This window comes from Archocentrus centrarchus, chromosome 19 (assembly GCF_007364275.1).
Source record: "Archocentrus centrarchus isolate MPI-CPG fArcCen1 chromosome 19, fArcCen1, whole genome shotgun sequence".
Lineage (NCBI taxonomy): Eukaryota > Metazoa > Chordata > Actinopteri > Cichliformes > Cichlidae > Archocentrus > Archocentrus centrarchus.
In genome coordinates this window covers 30068433-30086121 of record NC_044364.1, presented here as the reverse complement: position 1 = coordinate 30086121, position 17689 = coordinate 30068433, and positions in this window count along the sequence as shown.

The window sequence follows — 17689 nt, the reverse complement described above, 5'->3', positions numbered from 1 at the left end:
TATAAGCTTGATCATAAAGGAAAGTTTTAAGCCTAATCTTAAAAATAGAGAGGGTGTCTGTCTCCTGAATCCAAGCTGGGAGCTGGTTCCACAGAAGAGGGGCCTGAAAGCTGAAGGCTCTGCCTCCCATTCTACTCTTAAGTATCCGAGGAACCACAAGTAAGCCAGCAGTCTGAGAGCGAAGTGCTCTGTTGGGGTGATATGGTACTATGAGGTCTTTGAGATAAGATGGGGCCTGATTATTCAGACCTTGTATGTGAGGAGAAGAATTTTAAATTCTATTCTAGATTAAACAGGGAGCCAATGAAGAGAAGCCAATATGGGAGAAATCTGCTCTCTCTTTCTAGTCCCTGTCAGTACTCTAGAAGTACATTTCTTCTTCTGCCCTCCACTTGTCCAGTTTCCCAAGTTTTTTAAGGACTACTCTGCACACCATGGCAAGGCATGCCAGGTTTTCAGCTAATAGCTTTTGTGATTCACCTTGTTGGTGCTAAAGTAATATTTTATGCTTGTCAAACTGTTATTTTTGACATTTTTCATAGATTCAACTAAAGAAATGGTGGAAAAAAATCAGGTTTTTGCGACAGGTTCTTCGTATCAAAGTGCTTTCTCCTTCTTCTTTTGACACTAACTCTCTAAGCCTCGTTTCCACCCACTACACCCTGCATGCTTTCTCTTCTTATATGTTTTTGTGACAGGCTGCCAGTAACAAAGTGCCTAAAGATTTGAAACAGCTTCTTTGCTAAGTTGTCTGTTATGTGTAGACACAAGACTAGTTCACCCTTTAGTTAGGTGCCTTTTTCATGCTAGAATGATTCATAAGTCCGTGTTAAGTAAAAAAAACATTATTCTAAAAATGCTCAGGTACAAGGACGGACTGAAAATGAGTGAAAAAGTGTCCAAAGAAAAACAAGAAAGTCTGGGCTCTTGGAAACAAATTATGAAGAAATGAGGGGAGGCTCAAGACTTTTGACCAGTACTGGACAATAGGTGTTCACACAAAAAATGCTGATGCACCTCTGTGAGGTACAGTAATTGTCTGCCTCTGTATATTTGTGTTCATGTGCAGTAGCTGTGTGGTATGGCTTGTGTAACTCTCTGTTGGCCTGGCCCTCAGAGCCAGCAGAGAAACCTGTCAGCCTCCATCCCTAGAACACTGCTGCACTTACAGTTAAGTGCTGTAAATTACAAATACTTGCACACATACAAAAATATAAGTATGTCTGGATAATGTTCATGCTGCCACCACTCGTAGAGGACAGTTTTGCACAATTTTGAGGACATGCCTCTCAAAACACACACAAAAAAAACCACACAGCCCCTTTACGCCTTCTTGCTTTCTCCTTCCATTTCTCCCCGTAACAATCAAAGGCCATATGGCAAACATATTCCTATGGTTCGTTGGTTTTTATGGCTTTTGCTTAAAGAATGGGCCATGGCTTGGGGTTCTGGGGGCCAGCTTGAAGGGCAAAATAATAGAGTCTGCACTCAGTCCATTAGACAGCCTTTATTTCTATTAGTCCACTCACTTGGCACTTGGGGGCCATTGAAACCACCCTGGTTAATTATGAAAGAAAACATAAGCAGATGAGGTGAGCAGAGTAGATGGTACACTGCTGCTAATTTCTTCAGCACCTCTGCACTTCCTCCCCAGGCATCAATCCATTTATTTGTCATTTGGTCACTTCACCGAGCCTAATCGTGCTTCATTAAAAGCTTCAGCAGTCATCAAACAGCCAAACAAGAAGTGATTCGATTCTGCTCGAAGTGTCTCCATCATATATGAAAGTGACTTTGGGCTCAGGCTTAAGCTGGAATAAAGGTAATCTGCATTACTTCAACAGTTAATGGCCCACAAAGACAGCAATGCTTAAATCCACTGAAAGAGTAACACTGGGATATTTTTCTTACTGATGTGAAGTAATAACTCAGTAACATTTGGAAGCCATAACTTAAAGCTCTGCACTGATCTAGAACAGAACCTGTGGTGACAACTTTTTCAAAAACAAGCTGCCACAACATTAGACCAAAAGCTAAACACAATAATAAGGAAGCCAGTGTCTGAGGCATTTCATGCTTATTTGACTCATTCTGCAAGGTGGAGTTTAGAGTTTACCCCCTTTCCTTTCTTTCCATAGTGGCTTTTTTACAGCATGCTGTAAGTCACTTGGACAGCAGCCTGCACCCCACCGCTGACCTGCATCTGGACAACATCTGGGGTCACCAGAGTCACCCTGACAAGTGCTAAACCATCTGAAAACTTCCTCCTTCACTTTGCGGGGTCACTGTGAGGAGGGGATTGCCACGATGGAGGAATAAAACACAGTGGCAACTCGAGAAGCTGAACTAGGCTGAAAAATAAGCCACAAAGTGCTTAGCTGACAAAACTGAGAAGCCATGATCACCATAGAGTGCAGTTCAGCTGCACAAAAGATTAAATACTCAGTCACAAACCGCTTGTCACTAAGCACTTTAAAAGTGAGAAACTCTATTAAGAAATTCTATGGTCTATTTGATACTTCTGGAAGATGGAAATTTTTAGATGCCATTAGTTATTATTCTCTAAGGGCAATGATTTCTCAAACATCCTCCCATTCCTCTGGAAATTCAAATATTTAGTCTGTCTCTCAGCTGAATGAAAGGGTTTTTACTGTATACAGATATGCAAATAGCTTCTGCTAAAGGGTCAAGAGTCAAGACAAACATCCCCCACCAAATAGAAAACCAGTGTCCTTGAAAGAATGTGATATTGTCTTTGCTAGAGAGTGGAGTGCATCATGTAAGAGAAAAAAGGGGTAAGAGTGCACAGACTAAAAGACAGACTCAAGAGGGAGCTCAGTGTCTTAGACTACTTGAAATGTCTGAGCTCCCCGTGTAGCCCCGAGGTTGACACAGTACTTAGGATGAAGGATCTTGTGGCAGGAAGTAAACAGTGTGAAAACACACTGAAAATTAAAAAGAATGATGTTAATCAAGCGAAGAAGAAACTCTGGCAGTGCAGTATAAGTGAGAACGGGAAAGTGAAGGAAAGAGGGTGGGATGGAGAGGATGTTAGAGTTAAAGGAAGGACAGTTGATAACAGAATGTAGAGTTGTGAGTCTCAGGTGCAGGACACTCCGGGATGTTGTATCCAGAGCTAATTGCACCATAGGAGGTCCAGTCACCAAGGGCTATTGCTAAGTAGCTACTACATTTCCCAGGCTAGTCATTAAGCCATCATTTGCATCAGGACAGATTAAAAGTGGCACCAGATAATAAATACGGTGTCACTGGTCAAAGTCAGAGAGGAAACTGCATAAAAAAAGAAGCGTATCTGCTTTCATAAGCCTGGTATTATCTTTCACTTAAACAATACACCCTGCACCCTTACACAGATAGTATCTATGCTGACACCGCTCTTGTACAGGCTGCATAGGTCACTCAGCCATTAGCAAATCACTACTTGCAAGAAGAAAAATAGAATCAATATGGTAAGGTTTTCCTTCTCAGATACACGGAGGGAGACAGCATACTCAAGTTGTACATGTATTACCATGTAATAGCTTACACTGCCTCTGGCACCGCATATGTTCTGACTTCCCAGGATTACAACATAACTTTCTTCCTTGTAGCAGTTGCTTTGTATTTTTTTCTGTTACTTGTAACATAATCAAAAGAATGGTCCAGCTTTAATATTTAATATGAAGAAGAAGGGAATAGGTTGGGGATTGTTAGTCTCCAGCAGCTGTTTGCCCTCTAAACAATCACAGAGGAATCAATGAGAGCTCATTCTCTACTGAGCTAGTAGTAAATGCAAAGGGACCCTGGGAAGTGCTTCTCATTAACAGAAGCTAGCTTTTAATGATGTCCTGTTTCATTAAGACTGATGATAAGTATTGATCCTTCTTGTGCTCGCTTGCCCAGCTATTTGACCTTTGAACCCTAAGTTACAATTGTTAAACTGTAAGTCTTCCAGAGCAGTTTCATATAAAACAACTACTCTGCATCTGTCACTGCATCCCACACAGATGGTGGAGGTTGTACATGACGAGGAAAGAAATGGGCAGAAGGATCATAATGAAAAGTTAAGCATGTAGATGGTAAATGGAGTAGTTCTTATGAAGCACTTTTCTACTTTAGCTGAGCACTCAGAGCGCTTTATACAGCACGTTTGCATTTACCCATTCACACAAGCACTGTTTTCTACTTCAAAGTGTTTTCTATTATATGTTTACATATAATGACAGTAAAGTCTTGTTGAATCTTGAATCTAACATTCACACTCCAACCGATGCATCGGAGAACAATGTGGGGTTCAGTATCTCACCCAAGGATACTTTGGCGTTCAGATTGGAGCAGCCAGGAATCAAACCACCAACCTTCCGATTGGTAGATGACCTGCTCTACCTCCTGAGCCACAGCTGCCTCCACCCCATGTGGAGTAAAGAAATTCATGTGCTCTTAGAACTGGAGCACTGGGTCCAAGATGATCCCACAGGCCCTTCTGTCTATGCCTCCTAGAAGCTGTTCTATCCTCCCCAGTGAACCACCATTGCCTGCAGGTAGTACTGACAAATGACTGACAGAGCAAGCACCTTGGTGTCTGTGTTCAGGGACCCTGTCAATTTGCCCAGTGGTCATTATACAGGACCAGGGGCAATGCAGGGGACACCCCAGATGACTTTTGTCTCTGTGCCCTCAGTTCACCTCTTTATATGCTAATGACTCTATGAAGCTGTCCAATGTGCTAATTTGTAACAGCTTGGCCAATCAGTGGGGAACTCTTTGGTTGTCATGGTGCCACTCAGCGGGAGTTCTCTGGTACCAGGGTGAGCTGAAAAGGTGGCGGGTGGACCGCAGGGGTATCAACTCACCATCTTCATCTGGCTGTGGGTGCAAGCATGACCCCACGAGAACCACCACAGAGAGGTCATTTCAGCAGGTATATATATATATATATATATATATATATATATATATTCAATTCAATTCAATTTTATTTATATAGCGCCAAATCACAACAAACAGTCGCCTCAAGGCGCTTTGTATTGTGGGTAAAGACCCTACAATAATACAGAGAAAACCCAACAGTCAAAACGACCCCTATGAGCAGCACTTGGTGACAGTGGGAAGGAAAAACTCCCTTTAACAGGAAGAAACCTCCAGCAGAACCAGGCTCAGGGAGGGGGGGTCATCTGCTGAGGGGGGGGGCTGAGGACCATGGCCTCAGACTTAGAGGTGCTGATTCTCATGCCAGCCGCTTCACACTCGGCTGCGAACCGTTCCACAGCTCGCAGTGGAAGAGAAGCCAATATGGGAGAAATCTGCTCTCTCTTTCTAGTCCCTGTCAGTACTCTAGCTGCAGCATTTTGGATCAGCTGAAGGCTTTTCAGGAAGCTTTTAGGACAGCCTGATAATAATGAATTACAATAGTCCACCCTAGAAGTAATAAATGCATGAATTAGCTTTTCAGCATCACTCTGAGAAAGGATATTTCTAAGTTTAGAAATATTGTACAAATGCAAAAAAGCGGTCCTACATATTTGTTTAATATGTGCATTGAAGGACATATCCTGGTCAAAAATGACTCCAAGATTTCTCACAGTGTTACTGGAGGCCAAAGTAATGCCATCCAGAGTAAGTATCTGGTTAGACACCATGTTTCTAAGATTTGTGGGGCCGAGAACAAGAATTTCAGTTTTATCTGAATTTAGAAGCAGGAAATTAGAGGTCATCCAGGCCTTAATATCTTTAAGACATTCCTGCAGTTTAACTAATTGATGTGTGTCATCTGGCTTCATTGATAGGTAAAGCTGAGTATCATCTGCATAACAATGAAAATTGATGCAATGCTTTCTAATAATACTGCCTAAGGGAAGCATGTATAATGTAAATAAAATTGGTCCTAGCACAGAACCCTGTGGAACTCCATAATTAACCTTAGTGTGTGAAGAAGACTCCCCATTTACATGAACAAATTGGAGTCTATGAGATAAATATGATTCAAACCACTGCAGTGCAGTACCTTTAATACCTATAGTATGCTCTAATCTCTGTAATAAAATGTTATGATCAACAGTATCAAAAGCTGCACTGAGGTCCAACAGGACAAGAACAGAGATGAGTCCACTGTCAGAGGCTGTAAGAAGATCATTGGTAACCTTCACTAATGCTGTTTCTGTACTGTGATGAATTCTGAAACCTGACTGAAACTCTTTAAATAAACCGTTCCTCTGCAGATGATCAGTTAGCTGTTTTACAACTACTCTTTCAAGAATCTTTGAGAGAAAAGGAAGGTTGGAGATTGGCCTATAATTAGCTAAGACAGCTGGGTCAAGTGACGGCTTTTTAAGCAGAGGTTTAATTACAGCCACCTTGAAGGTCTGTGGTACACAGCCAACTAATAAAGACTGATTGATCATTTTTAAGATTGAAGCATCAATAATTGGAAAGACTTCTTTGAACAGTCTAGTAGGAATGGGATCTAATAAACATGTTGCTGGTTTGGAGGAAGTAACTATTGAAGTTAACTCTGAAAGATCAACTGGAGCAAAAGAGTCTAAACAAATACCAGCAGTGCTGAAAGCAGCCGAACATGAAGAATAATCTTTGAGATGGTTATGAATAATTTTTTCTCTGATGTCTAAAATGTTATTTGTAAAGAAATCCATGAAGTCACTACTAGTTAACGTGAAAGGAATACTCGGCTCTACAGAGCTCTGACTCTTTGTCAGCCTGGCTACAGTGCTGAAAACAAACCTGGGGTTGTTCTTATTTTCTTCAATTAATGATGAATAGTAAGATGTCCTAGCTTTACGGAGGGCTTTTTTATAGAGCAACAAACTCTTTTTCCAGGCTAAATGAGCATCTTCTAATTTAGTGAGATGCCATTCCCTCTCCAGCTTTCGGGTTATCTGCTTTAAGCTGTGTGTTTGTGAATTATACCACGGAGTCAGGCACTTCTGATTTGAAGCTTTCCTTTTCAGAGGAGCCACAGTATCCAAAGTTATACGCAGTGAGGATGTAAAACTATTGACGAGATAATCAGCCTCACTGGGAGCAGAGTTTAGGTAGCTGCTCTGCACTGTGTTGGCACTGAAGAGCATAACAATGAAGGAATTAGATCCTTAAACTTAGTTACAGCACTTTCAGAAAGACTTCTACTGTAATAAAACTTATTCCCCACTGCTGTGTAATCCATTAAAGTAAATGTGTACAAAAGCACACCCTTAACAGAATAAAGGGTAATGTGATTATGCATACAGGCTTATACCAGCAGTTACTGTATGTTCATACCTGTTAAACAGAGAAACCCCTAAAAGCAGATTTTGTTACTCATACCTGGGTTTTATTTATTGCAGAAGATGAACAATGAATTAACATCTGTTTGCTTCTGAGCAGCGATGCGCACACTTGCTGTGTTGTAGTTAAGAGTAACCATGAGTCAGATTCAAGTTACAGTTAATTTCTTTGGAGAAATCCAGTAAATCAGTTGAGAGGACATTTGGATGCTAATGCAAGTAAGCGGAATGAAAGAGGTTATCCCCACTTTGTGCTGTAATCCACAACAATTACTTCAAATTGAACCAACTTTCCACTGGAGACAGTGTCCTAACAATAAGACTGAGCTTCCTTTTAAAGTCCCATCAAATCAGTCATTCTGTCATTAATGAGCTGCTGTAAAAGCTCATTGTTTTTGCCAGTGGGAATACACAGTGTGTGTGTGTGTGTGTGGGGTGGGGGGATATAAATCCCTATTGACAGGAAACTTTCACTGTAAAGAACTCTAGCTTCACAACAGATTCGTCCTCCTCCTCCTCCTCCTCCTCAGGTCTATGCTTGCTCTGCCATCTAAACCTGCACGGGCTCCAATTAGACCATGGAGGCAGGAAAATAATTGGGCTGTTTGCCTATTAAACATGAAACACAGGATCTGCTGGCAAGTTCAGTGAATCTTCTGGGTTCTCTTCAGGGCAGATGGAATGGCAGTAGGAACAGGAAGACAACAGCATTAAGGACCTGCTCTGAGACAGGCCTTCCCCTTTGCTGAATAAACTGCCACAAAAAAAGGACACTTGCAGACTGATTAGGCCTTAATGACTACTTCTTTAGCACATTTGCTAATAAAACCATTTGCTAATATTTTGCTTTCTGTGCTTCCTGTGTGAACTGCAAATGCTTTCAAATGCATGAAATCAAACAATGTGAGCCACAGTACCCAAACCTTTACTTTGTTTAGCAGCTCATAATACACTTGTGTCTCTAAAAACACTGGCACTTCACCCCCAAGTACTCTTTAAAGTCAGCCTTACATTCCACTTAAATTAGAGTCCCATAAATTAAAACATATATTAAAAAAAATGTCTACAGTTGAAAGGTGATGAGCGCTTGTCATCTTTACCTCAGCCCATGGCCGGAGTTACTTTAAGAGCCTTTGTTTGGATTCGTATGCTGATTCAGTGGGTTTAGAGCATCATCAATCTTTGTGTGTCAAAGCACTGAAAACTTGGCATGGCCATAAAACGACACAAACTGTTTGCACTTATCAGAAATGAAAGGGCATAGCTCAAGATGTCATGGAATGTCAGCACGCTGTGGCTGATGGGGGCATTAAAAACCAAATGAGGATCATTAACTGGAAATAAAACTCCTGCAAGTAGGCGCATGCCATACAAAGAAACATTTCTTTAGCTCTGCTTGTACGACATGTTGCTTTTTGCTCCACATGAGACGATAACAGCTTATAACACACTTGGCTAAAGGGCCAATGATGCACCCAACTAAACAGCCTCAGGTTTCTAGTTGCACCTTCACCATAAATGTCAAACTAACTACCGTCACCCAATATGTATATTTGACAAAGTGGGGCCCAATTAGAAGTAACAGGCCTTGTCGTGTAAAATGTATTACCATGGGGATTTGATTAAGGACAGCAAAGGCTGCATACTGATTATTTCTAAAGGAAAGCAAGGATACCACCCTGATTTAAACCATTAATGAGTGGCTGCTATAAAAATACAAAACAGCCAGAATGAGACTTTTACAGAGTCGCGCTCTCAGCGATGATGCTGCTGAAGTTTTTCTTGTCTTGAAAAAGTTGGGACAAAATGTATTCATCATCACCTCCAAAGAGTTTCATGTCTGAAGGTAATTTTAATTCAGGTTTTCATGGAAAACAACGCTGATCAAAAAAAGTAAGTATCGGTTAACCCCTTGTGTGAACCGTAGCAAATGCAGAGAAGTGTGAGCCGCTGTCAGAGTTCAGCTGTGTTTGGTGTCCACGGTGCACAGGTTAAAGATTGATGAATGCCTTAATCCCCATCTCCTCCCACATGCACACTCACTTTCTCTTCCTTTGTTCCCGAGTGCATTGAACAGACCTGGAGTGCCAGCATACCCCACTGCACATGAAAAACTGAGGTAAGCCCTGAACTTTGAGGTCCTTATTGTCACGCTGCACTTTGTCACAAGGGAACAAAGGAGGCCTATCTCCAGATATAAAACAAGCTCAGAAGAAGGAGCAAAAAAGCATTCATCCAGTCATTAACCCTTCAGCCTGGCTCTGGAAACCAGAGAATGGGGTAGCTCCACCGTAACACCCTGCCCCATACACCTCAAACGCCGCCTTCCCCAACACACCAACTACCCTCCAGCGGTACAGCCCTCTTTTGTCCTTGTGTGCCATGAGTGATGGATTCTGGCGGCTGGGAAGAAAATGAGGGCCACAGAGAGTTTCATAGGCTTGATTGGCAACTTTAGATATGCAAACTGTCAACGGGGAAGGAAGAAATAACTAGGGTACACCTAAATGGGCTGGTCCCAATAGGAGAGAGGGCAAGGGGCATGGTGTTGACACATAATCATAATGATAAAGAAAGAAATCCCTGAAGAGAAAGATTATGTGCAGCTTGGCTTTTTCTCTAGTGAGTTAACTTGATCTCTGCTGAATGCTGATGGAGAATCATGCAGTTATTTTGGGGGCTAGAGAAGGCTCACAGTGTTTTACGGAGGCCTCCTTTCAAGCACAGGGGCATTATAAATGCTAAATACCAAACCAGACCCAGCTGATCACCATTGCCTACGGCAATCAATAAGTGAATGGAGACCAGGTGGTGATGGTGCCATTCAGAAAGAAAGGAGGAGGACTCCAATTTTACCACGTGGGGCACAAGTGAACACACAATGGAGGTTGAAAATAGCAGCTCATAGAATTGATCAAACAGTGTTGCACAGATCAGTTGTAAAGCTTTGATTCCACACAAGCCGAGACTGAGTCTGATCAATACATTTGCAGGATCTCAGAGCCCTGAGGGTGGACACGAGCACGGGGCTCTGGAAGAAACACTGACTACCTTCAAGACTGTGGCATCTACCAGCATCATGATGCTGTTTAGGCTCATTCTGAAAAACACAGGTTAAATATTATTCCCAGTGAGTTCCAGTAAACTGTGACAGTGAGCCAACACCTGCTCATCCAGACGCCATGTTATCAGTCTCTACTTTCCCTGCAGTGCCAAAATATTCACATTAGAGTGTTTTAAATGCTTTAAAGGGCCCATTATAATCAAACAAGTCAAATATTTAACAAGCGTACGGTATTTAACAACGCTGAAAGCATAAGCTAGTGTGTTTCATCACTGACCTAACGGCAAAATTCCAAACCCGTGGAATAGCGGCTCTTTCTCTTATTATCGAAGAATAATACCAACTTGCTGAGAGCCTATTAACCACACCATTACAGCTGGGTTTACTGAAGCCATTGGGTAAGTTAATTACTTAATGTTTAACAGCTGGTATAATTTGCTGTTGGTGATGTTTATCATTTTCAGCAACCGTAATCACAACAAAAACTGAGAAGCCTTCTTCTATAAAGAAACAGGGATAAGAATTCTTGCGCATATCTGGGAATATCCAGAAGTCAAACAAACATGAGGCCTAGTTCATTTAATTTTTTGGTTCTTTTTTGAAAATGTTATTCTAAGCTGATCCTCATATTTTTACACATTAATTCTATTTTGGAGCTGCAGCCATGATCCACCTTTGTTTAATATGTTGCTTCGATCTCTGCCATATTCCACCTGTTCTTCCAACAGTCAAATGCATTAATGGCTCTGGTCGCTGCATCATGTGATCCCAGCTGCTTTGCCGTGTCTAATGTAATCCAGGTACGGGTTTAGCCTTCACTTAACTCTAATCCTTGCACACTCGATACTCTCGTATGCACGACAGTAATGCAAACAACATGTAGAGGCTTTCAGAGCTGCTTAATGTGATTGCAAATGGAGGGGGAGGCAAACATTAAAAGATAAGCTTTGCTCAAAAACCGTTACACATTAATATGGATCAGGTGGAATCTCTTTTCTTCTCTCGGGACTGAATCCCTTGAAAAGAGGCAAGCAAGAGGATTTAACGTCCATGCCGATTCAGGAACAATAAGCAACAATAAAGCGAGTGTTTCTTATTTACTGTTTTGGTTTAATGTGTTTTTAAGTGTGCTAGCTGACTTACAGACAGCCCTGCCATATGCTGGGGAGTCTTTTTCCACTCATTGAAATGATAAATCACCAATACAGAACAGCTGCTGCATACTAGGACCACAACTGCACTCATCTGGATTGACTTAAAAAATTCCTAATACAGAAAGAGTCAAGAAGGCAGACAAGAAGACACTGATTGTGTACAGGTGTCCATCAGCACAGGCACCACATCAGGCTCTTTGGTCATGAATCTATCTGTACATGCTAATCCTGCTGGTACACCAAGCTTTTTTATGTCCTGAGCCTTATTTCATTTGCATTTGCAATATCACTCCATATTGATATTCCCATTGGATTACACGGTTTTTAATGAACTCAGTGTGAATAATCATGACCGTTTTCATCCACTAAATGTTAATCATATATTCCTTCTCTAGCTTTAATTACTGTCATGCTGCAAGCTGTTCCAGTCGTTAATGTAATTAATTAGTGTTGTATTTTGAATAACACTGGGATTTTCTCAGCTGAGGTTAGCACTGCTGCAGCAAAAAAAAGGTGTTAACAGAGTGATTAAAGTGTTGATTATGAGCATATAACTCAGGAATCAATACTGCCCCGATTTCACTAAGTGGTTCTGTTCATGCAGAATGAAAAATCATAAATCATGTTCTGCAGTTTACAATTAATAGCCACTGTGGATGTGATACACATGTCCTGTGAAGGTTTAAAGAAATATTTACATTAAACACCTCTCAGCTGGAAATAACCAGCTGCCAAAAAAGTTAGGATGTTGGAAAATATGAACACAAATAGGAATGATTTGCAAATAACTTTAAAACTATATTTTATTGAATGGATTAGAAAAACACAGAAACTGAGGATTTTTATTTTGTTTTGTTTATATATGTTAATTTTGAATTTCAGAAGGTTAGCACAGGGGCTAGGAGACTGGAAAAGTAGTGCAATACTACGACTCCTAATGTCACTACTAATTAGGTTTATTGGTAACCTGAGTGAGTAGAAAAAGCATGTTGGAGAGGAAACAGGTCATCAGTTCTCAGGCAGCCCTGGATTAAAACAGAATTCACAGCATATTCTTAGGCACACCTCCGAAAACTATTATCACTATTAAACTATTATTATCACTGAGCACAACCTGTTGTTGCATCCATTAATGCAGGTTAAAACTTTGCTAAGAAAAAAAGATGCCTGTGGGTGAAAGAGAAGCGAGGCCGTCCAGGCTGATATAAGAGCTGTGTTTAAAGCAACATGCACATGTGTGAAGGCCTTATTAATGCACAACAGCACACAAACTGTGGTTTCTGAGCAAAACTATGGATCATACTGAAAAATAGCTTCAATGTCCTAAATATTTATTAAAAACCTTTTATATTATCAAACTACGACTGATAGTGTTGTGTTTTTGGTTTGGCTGAGTGCTTCGAGTAAATCAGAATCAGAATCAGAATCAGAAGGTTTTTATTGCCATATGGGTGAACAGGTTCACAGCATTAGGAAATTGCTGCGGTACTTCTTGCTTACAGAAAAAAACAAATAAGTATAAAAACTATAAGACAATATACAAGTATACAAATTGCAAATATACAGAGATATTAGAGCTATAACTATAGCACAATATTACAAAATTACAAAATATACAGTGCAGAGACTAATTAAAAGATAAAAGAATGTAAACTATATTCCAGTAATATGTACATCAGTGCAATCAGACAGGTGCATAGACATAGGGTCATCAGCGTTTGTGGAGGGTGGTGGTAACAGTCTTAGGGTAATTGTTCATGAGTCCAACAGCAGAGGGGAAGAAACTGTTCTTATGGCGGGAGGTTCTGGTCCGTATGGACCGTAGCCTCCTGCCTGAGGGGAGAGGGTCAAAAAGTCTGTGCCCAGGGTGAGAGTGGTCGGCTGTGATCCGACCTGCACGCCCCAGTGTCCTGGACGTGTACAGGTCCTGGAGAGATGGGAGGTTACAGCCAATCACCTTCTCAGCAGAGTGCACAACGCGCTGTAGTCTCTGTTTGTCCCTAGTGGTGGCTCCAGCGTACCACACAGTGATGGAGGAGGTGAGGATGGACTCAATGATGGCAGTATAGAACTGCACCATGGTCCTTGCTGGCAAGTTGAATTTCTTCAACTGCTGCAGGAAGTACATCCTCTGCTGGGCCTTTTTGACAACAGAGGTGATGGTGGGCTCCCACTTGAGGTCCTGGGTGATGGTAGTTCCCAGGAAGCGAAAAGAGTCCACTGTGGTGATGGGGGTGTCAGTCAGGATGATGGAGGGTAGAGGGGCTGTGTGCTTCCTAAAGTCCACTATAATCTCCACTGTCTTCTGGGCGTTCAGTACCAGGTTATTGTGGCTGCACCAGGACACCAGACGTTTGACCTCCATCCTGTAGGCCGACTCGTCCCCGTCTGAGATGAGTCCGATGAGAGTCATGTCGTCTGCAAACTTAATAAGCTTGACAGACTGGTGGTCAGAGGTGCAGCAGTTGGTATACAGGGAGAAGAGCAGAGGAGAGAGGACACAGCCCTGAGGAGTGCCAGTGCTGATGGTCCGGGAGTCCGAGACATTCTTCCCCAGCCTCACGTGCTGCTTCCTGTTCATCAGGAACCATTATGAGACATTCAGGACTGACATGACTGTAATTTTGAAGTTTTTAAACTAGATCTCCAGTCATGTTTATTGTTCGTGCTTTCAGGAGCTCTGCTCTCCTTAAAGGGTTACAAGTTGCATTTTTCTCATCTAGCTTTGGATGCATAATTAATGCAAAATTTGAATGCAATTACAAAATGTCTGTAAATGTCTTTGCAACTTTGCATAGCCAAAGGGGAACGGAAAGTCATTTACTTACAGGACATTTGCCAGATTTATCCTTTTATTAACCTCATCCAAGGATCGGTTTGCTTTAAACCTCAGAGCAGTGGGTGCTGATGAGCCCAGGCTCCCCCAGTGAGAGTGTAATTACAGTGCTCCCATATTTTTAACCTCTTCTTTGTGAGTTATAAGGTGGAATTTAAATAATCTATCATTTAGATACCTGGAGAGGACTGTGGTTTGTTCTCATTTGATTTCACAGGTTTTTCATGTCAACAGGAATGTGAGTGCTGATTATAAGAGGCCTCCCTCATGTTGCCTTATTTCCTTAGTAGAAAATGGCATTTCAGAATTTTTCTCATGCAAAACTGTGTATTCTATAATAACAGAGCCAAGCAGAAATAAGGATACATCACATCTGCAAAAGATCAAGACCTGCTTTTTTGAGTTAGCCTCTCCTCTAAGATAAGTTCAGCTCTTTGCATTTGCAGGTTTTTATTTTCAAACACACATTTAAAGACAGTGATCACCCAAGATGACGCAAAGTGAAGACTAAACACAGACAAACTGAAAGCTGAAAATCGTGGCTCCTCCTTTTTCAAACAGACTTGGTCTCTTCTTCACTGAAGTCCTCATTTCTGTGTTATGCTTGCCAGGAAATTACATTTATGCTGTCATTCTGGATGCATTTAATACATTTGAAACTAAAACCTGCATGAATATCTGCACAAACAGACTCTTGGTGACTTGTAACCCAAGTGGTTGTTCACCTCTGTAATCAGCGCAGACAGGGAGTCTATAATAAAGACTGGCAGAGAATGATAAGGTTTGTCTCATTGTAAAACTGTTAACGCTGCAGTTTTACTGGACTGGCACACGGCAGGAAGGCAGCACTGAACAGCACCAAAGCTTTATGATGAGTGTGGGGAAAAGGAGAGTTGGGTCTGTAGTCAATGAGAGATAAAAAAGACACAAAAAAGTCACGACTTGACCACATATCCTTGTGCACTACTTTCCACTTTTAATTCCTTTTGCCAGCAGAGGAAGTTTATAGAAATGTCTGACAACAGTTTACAGTCACTGAGGTTACTGAGAAAGTTGATAAAAACATGTGTAACGTGTTTTATATGTTTAACACAACAAGAATGCTGGAAATAAATCACAACCTTTGGCTGTCAGCCCTCTTTACTGTTTCTAAGAGTTATTGTATTAGTGGGGCTGAAGCCTATCCCCGCTCTCATTGGGTAAGAGACTCTGCAGCTAACCTAACGAGCACGTCTTCTGACTGTGGGGGGTGTACCAAGAGAAGCAGGCAGGCACATGGAGAACATGCTGCCCCCACCCCCCAAGGTTTTGGTGATAGCTATATGAATTTCAGAGTAAATGCCATAAATACCACAGCTACTGCTAATCCCTAATTATTTTTGGCACAGTAAAAAAGGGGTGATTCTCACGTGGACTGATTTTAAATCAATATTAGAGTGTTATAAAAACTAGAAAAACAAGTATGCGTGTAGCAGCATTTTATAGCAAAGTTTTACTCTTTGTCACCAATGACTTATCCATCCATCCCTCCCTCCAGTGAGTCATGAGAGTCCTCTTCGTTATCTGTTGAATGTTTGCTTCATTTGCCTGCTCAGCCTTGCCTTGTTTGAGGGGATTTAAGGGGTGAGATTGCTAATCCCAACTTTGAACATGAATCAGCATCCAGGGGGAAGGCCTCCTGGATTCTCAGCCTCTTTCTTATGATAATGGTCCAATCAGTATGGCCAGAATGATGAAAATGCCAGCCAGCTTATCTCAGCGGGACAGCTTGGCGGAGGTAACAGAGGCCTGTCAGAAAAACAACAAGAACCTGTTTTGAAATAAGGAGGCTGGAGCTCTTATTTCAGCGAGCTAGTTATAACAGAGACATTATGTTTTTGGGTTAGGGTGAACTGCATACAGACCAAGCTTTGGTTTGACTGCACAGTATGTTTGTGTTTGCATTACCATTAACACACATTAGAGAAATAAGTGCAGAGTCCGAGTGTGCATGTTTTGTGTGTTGATGTCCTCTGCTCAGGACTGTGTTGCATCTGCTGGGCTCACATTTCTGAAATCGATAACTTCTAACAATGGTGTCTTCCTTGGGTGATCTGTTCTTGAGCCATGACTTCATGACAGGAGTGAACTCTGTGTTTGCCACCAGCCATGCCAGTCTTATGGGAATGACAACAGGTGCCTTTAGTCATCGTCAGCGAGCGGCGCAAGAGTTTATGCACATTGTGGATATCTTCGTCTATGGGAGGCATTGCGGTATTTGGCATGGATGAAATGTGTTAACTACCAGTAAGGTGGAAGGTCTTGCCAGCTGGTGGGGAGTAGAAGATGGGACTGGATGGGAATTGGCTGTGTGTCCCTCCCTGTATTTGAGAGCTTGAGTTACAGTTAAGGCATTATGCCAGATTGTGGGGCTAAACAGGGGGCACTGTTTGTCTCTCTGCTGGTACTTGGAGTGGACTCGGGCTGGACTGGACACACAGCTGTTCCTGTTCCCCCTCCACTAGACACTCAGGCGTCCAGTAAAACTGCATGTGGGGGTGGGGGTGTTTTTTGTGTCTTTGTTAATATTTGTTATGTTGAAGTGCCTGTTCCTGTTTAGGTCCAGTCATGAATATCTGCACAAAAGCAAGCAAATATGTGAGTACATGTGAAAAAGGCCGTCTCATCACCCACTTTCCCATTGTGTGATGAGGGATAGCCTTCTGTGATGTGGTGACTGGAGCTGGTAACTTATCCAAAGTCTCCCCAGGGCTGCAGCTCTGTAATGAGAGGCTATTATCACTGCAGAATATACTGCACTGGAGATAAGAGAAGCCCTGCCTGCAGGCGGGCAGCAGTGTTCACTGTCACTACCCAGGAATAGCCACATGACGCTCGGATCTCCAAATTAAATTCTCATCTGCTTCCTTCTTTCTCACTACCCATTACCTCAAACGTTCCTGGCCAGCCTTTCCTTCACTCTTTCTCTTGTTTATCTCTGTTCCTGTAAAGTATTTCTGCCCAAACAGCTCTCTCTCTCTCTCTCTCTCTAATGCCACAGGAATGGTAGGGTCCAGGTGGGATTGTGCTTGTCAGTGGTGGGAGTGGGAGTGGATAACAAGCAGGCAGAGTGGCACAGTGATTATGAGCCCATCTTCCTGAAATAAAGTTCACTCCATCAGAGGATAGGAATGGCATGTACAGTGTGCCAGCGGAGCTCTGAGCCATGCGCTCATTTTCTGTGTGACTGTGGAGTAGAGACGGACACCATATCCTAAGAAGAGTGTGCGTGTTGTGTTTGTGACCTTGGGGCCTGCTTAAGTTACACTGTGTGTGAAATTTCACTGTGACATCATGTATATAATCATTAGCACAA